This window comes from Hemiscyllium ocellatum, chromosome 47 (genome assembly GCF_020745735.1).
Source record: "Hemiscyllium ocellatum isolate sHemOce1 chromosome 47, sHemOce1.pat.X.cur, whole genome shotgun sequence".
NCBI lineage: Eukaryota > Metazoa > Chordata > Chondrichthyes > Orectolobiformes > Hemiscylliidae > Hemiscyllium > Hemiscyllium ocellatum.
This window is the reverse complement of record NC_083447.1, coordinates 1,629,998-1,635,184: the sequence shown is the minus strand read 5'-3', so window position 1 is coordinate 1,635,184 and position 5,187 is coordinate 1,629,998.

The window sequence follows — 5,187 nt, the reverse complement described above, 5'->3', positions numbered from 1 at the left end:
GCTCAACGTCACTCACAGGACTGCAACAACAGACCTTCATTAATGCAGGGCTATCATTAGCTTGGAGGTAAACCTTTCAAAAGGAGAGATCAGGCAGGGAACCTCAGATGTGTCGCTATGCATCTGCAGCGGTGCCTTAGTCTACCACAACACGGGGACCCGGGAATGGAAAGGTTCATTGCTGCCAATGCCTGTGCCCAAGGACAGGACCATCGCTATGTTCACAGAAGGAGTTGCTTGTTGTTTTCTTTCGTCTCTCCCGTCAGTGTTGCAACACTTTGCAATCCAGAGGGATTTGCGTTCAATAATGGGTGCATTTGGAGGACTTCACGTCACACTAGACAGGATCCGCCATTGGAGAAACTATCGTCATTATCACTCTCATTTCGACTAAGACACGGCTTTGATGTTTAATGAAACCAGAAAATAAGACGTATATAAGCAGAAATTCATAGAAAGATGGGGGGATGATTGATATATGTTGGACTGCTTTCAAATTCAAAATTATTTCATGTTTGATATTTGTTGTATCTGGCTGGTCTGGATAAATTTCTGTGCAAGTGTAATGTACTATATATCTATATATCTGTCTTTATATACAAATACAGATATTTATATGGATATATGTATCTGTATTCTACATTTATATCTAGTAGAGTTGTACCACCCATGATTTTTTTAAAGATGCTGTTGATGAACATGTTTTTATATTAAAAACCTGTGCCATCATTGTGTTAGCCTTTTTGTATGACACTGAGTGTGGTTGTGATTTTTATTATAAGCTGAACACTTTTCTCAGCGAACTCTTTGTCAGAGAAATGGATGGAAAGAAAATTAATTGGAAGAGATTTTCCACTCACGGCCCACTGGATGTTGGGAAACTTATCAAATTTTAATTCTGTGCAGTTCCCGCTCCTCTAGCGACAGCGTGCTGATTGAGGGAAGTATTACCCTTGTTCTGATACAGTGAAAGAAAACCCAACTAAACAATTTAACCTCAAATTTTACTTGAGGTGCTGATCATAGAACAAAAAAAAACAAAGACCAACACAGCCGAGGAACACAGGCTGTTCAGCCTTCCAAGCCTGTGCCGACACATTTTGCCCTTCCATACTAAAACTTTCTTCACTTACAGGATCCATATCCCTCTATTCCCTTCCTATTCATGTATTTATCTAGGTGCTTCTTGAATGCTGCTATTGTGTCTGCTTCCACCACTTCCTCTGGCCGCGCATTCCAGGCACTCACTGCCCTTTGTATGAAAAACTTGTCTTATACGTCGTTTTAACGTCCTCCCCCCCCGCACCTTGAACCTGTGTCCCTTAATAATTGACCCCTCCACCCCATGAAAACGCCTCATGCTTTCCACTCTGTCTATGCCATTCACAATTTCACAAACACTATCAGGTCGCCCCTCAACCTCCTGCATTCCAGTGAAAGCAAACACAGTCTATCTAACCTTTCCTCATCACTAAAATCCCCCATATCAGGCAACATCTTGGTAAACCTTTTCTGTATCCTCTCCAAAGCATTTGGTAGTATGGTCCCTGATCAGGTGTTGGATGGTATCTGGTGTGATTCCATGCAGTGTTGAAGAGAGGAATATGGTCCCTGAATTCTACAGAAATGTTAAACATCACTGACAAGATGTCAGTTTGGAATTTGTGGTTCAGTTTCACCCTGGTTGGCATAGCACAAGTTGCAAAGAGATAATTCAGAAAGAAAAATAAATATAACTGAAATAAAGGCCCAGTTGTTTTACTCATGTCTGGCATTTGCGTATGGGGGAATTTAGCTTGTAAATAATTTTACAGAATTCTCATGATTATCCGAATAAGCATCAGAACTGTAACCCTGATCTGATCAGCATTCTCCCGTTTTCTCCTGTCATCCTGCCTACCTCCTTGCCATGAATTGCAACCTCTGCTCTTGTTCCCAGTCCCTTTCCCAGCATAATCTCACCCTTTCACCCTCTTTTTATGAGCCCCTGTGTACCTCTGCCCCTGCAGCTTGGTTGAGACTGAGAATAGGAGTAGAGATCAGAGTGAAGATTCGGGAGGATGTTAAAGAGATAAAGCTCAGTCAGCAAAGATATTCAGAACTAAATGTTCCTGTGCTAATTGGCGCAATCATTTTATAACTACCGTGTTAAAACAAGCAAGTCAGCAGCAAAGCAGAACCAGACAATATCTTCTACATTAGCAACAACCAATTTTACTGAAAAGACCATTTATTGGTGACAGTGGCTGCCTTGTAGATATCTCAAATTTCAGCCTCTGCAGTTGTTCTGTATCCTTAACATTGAAAATGCTAATGTTGCCCTGAAGGGAATTCTGAGTAAAGATGCTCATTGCTTTGGCGAATATAATTTCTTTCTTAACTCCTTTTAATTATTAATTAGTGTTTGCATTATTAATTTCTTTAAAGTTTGGTGTGTATAAATTTATCTCATGAATTTCAAGCATATTAAATTTGAGAGCATATTACACACATACAGAAGTAATTAATAGTAACTGAACACCAGTGAAGAGCATTTCAGCCCCTGATTTGCACACACCAGATGGCTCGTTGTCGCAGTCATATCGTGATAAATAGATGCCTGAGAGTGGGGTTACAGACTGTCGCTTAGCCGAGTGTGCCACAGTCAGTATGGAACAGCCAGCTATACTTGGTAGTCTTCAGTGGCTCTCTGTTACTGTCATTTCTATAAAGGAAGAGTTGGCAGGGCTGGGTGGGGGAAGTTGAATTTAGAAAGAGGTCCTCGTGAGAACGGAACCTCAGGTCATTATGAAGAGGCTGACATTAAGCCAACACTGCAACCACAGTGCCGACAGACGGTCAGAGAATAAATTGAGTCAGGCAGCTGCCCCTTTCAGATTGACCTTGAAGTAATAACTACATTGGGGCAGGGAGCTGAATTTTTAATAAAAAGGGCCAACCAACAACATGCAATTCTATCACATGTTTAATGCTAAACTAAAGTCCCAAGGCCCAAAATTGGATGAAGAGAGGGATATGGATCCTGTAAGTGAAGACAGTTTTAGTATGGAAGAGCAAAATGTCAGCACAGGCTTGAAGGGCCAAAGGGCCTGTTCCTGTGCTGTATTATTCCTTGTTCTCTTTGTTATATGGTTAGAGACTTTTGAGGCCACAAAGATGTTAAAACATAAGATTGAGAACTGGGGGCAACATTGGTAAATATTATCTGATTGACACTCCTTCCTGATGAGCTATCGTGAGAAACAGGGTTCAAGGGTCGATCCCTGGTTTGGAGTGAAGTATCACTAATGAATCCAGTGAGGAATCACCATACAATGAGTTATCACATCTTTGGGTTTGGGAGAGAAAAAAAATGAGGTCTGCAGATGCTGGAGATCACAGCTGAAAATGTGTTGCTGGTCAAAGCACAGCAGGCCAGGCAGCATCTGAGGAATAGAGAATTCGACGTTTCGAGCATCAGCCCTCTACAGTTCCCTTCTGGTTCATTACCCAATAACCACTGTGGAAAGTGAAGAAGATCAGGTGTTGGATGGTGTCTGGTGTGATTCCATGCAGTGTTGAATGCCAAGCTACAAGGAGCCTAAACATCGAATTCTGCTGAATTCTGGGTCTGTGTGCATGTACAAAAGGGTTTCCACTGAAATAATAGCAAAAAAAAAACATCTTTAGGAGAGGAAAGGAGAGATCATGAAGAAAAAGTTAAAGCAGGAGAAACCCAGTGAAGTGTTGAGCAGCCGTTAATATCAAGTGGTGATGGAACATATCCTTGGCCGTATAATCGCTTATTACCTTTCCTACTTCTTGTCGAATAATTTAACAGCTACTTGAGTCACATTATTAACTAGCATTCTTATATTAACATATAAAACTCATTTCTAAAACATAAATTTACAATAAATGGGCACATTTATAAGGGCTGGTACATTCAGGAACTCTCCACAGTGTAATAAATTCTTAGTTAGTTGGCCAAAAGATTCTGAGCCTCATCTAGAGTTTCTGTACAGTGCAGTTTATAAACCTCCTGACTGTCACATTGAGTCATTCATTCCAGACCTGCATGAGATGAGAAATAACAAAGCATTCCTTTTAAAGCATTCGGGCTAAATATTGAAAACAGGTTCTATCCAGCCCTGCCTTTATTCGTCAGTGCATTGAGTGCAAGGGTTGGGACATCACGTTGTGGCTGTACAGGACATTGGTGAGGCCACTTTTGGAGTACTGTTTTCAACTGAGGTCTCCCTGCTGTAGGAAAGATGTTGTCAAAACTTGAAAGGGTTCAGAAACGATTTACAGGATGTTCCTGGGTCTGAAGGGTTGAAGGAGAGGCTGAATAGGCTGGGGTTACTTTCCCTGGAGCATCAGAGTTCGAGGGGTGATCTTATAGAGGTCTATAAAATCAAGGAGGGCATGGATAGGATAAACAGTCAGGGTCTTTTTCTCAGAGTGGGGGAGTCCAAAACTAGAGGGTACAGATTTATGGTGGGAGGGGGAAGATTTAAAAGGGACCTGAGGGGTAACTTTTTCACGCAGCGGGTGGTGTGTGTATGGAATGAGCTGCCAGAGGAAGTGGTGGAGGCTGGTACAATTACAACATTTAACAGGATGAGTATATGAATAGGAAGGGTTAAGAGAGATACGGGTCGTGTGCTGGCAGATGGGACTAGATTAACTTAGGATTTCTGGTCGGCATGGATGGGTTGGACCAAAGGGTTTTTTCCAGTGTTAAACAACTCTATAACTTTAAATTGATCGAGGAATCACAACAGAATTTACCAGGTGTTTGTGAGGGGCGACTGGGCTGGAATTGGTTCAATTTCTTGAGTTCCAAACGCTGTGAAGATTCTTTTATGTGCGTGATTTGTTATAGACTATTGAGCCATATCAGCAGACATGCAAAGCTGTGAGCCAGGGATGCCATGGGGTTTGGTTTCAGGACTGGGATTTAAACCAATTTTCTAGATTGACAGTACAGAGGGGAAGCTTCACCTGTTGTGTGAGATTTTAAATCAAAGCTCTGAAGCTAGCAGTATTCTGCCATTTGCTAAACTAATACTTCTTCCTCAAAAAAATCCCAGAGAAAGGGATTATGTGGTTTGACGAGGTCAGCTGATTATAGTACTGGATACGGAAGATCCCAGAATAAAATAGATGGTGTGTGTAATTTTCACAATTTGTTAATGTTGTAGT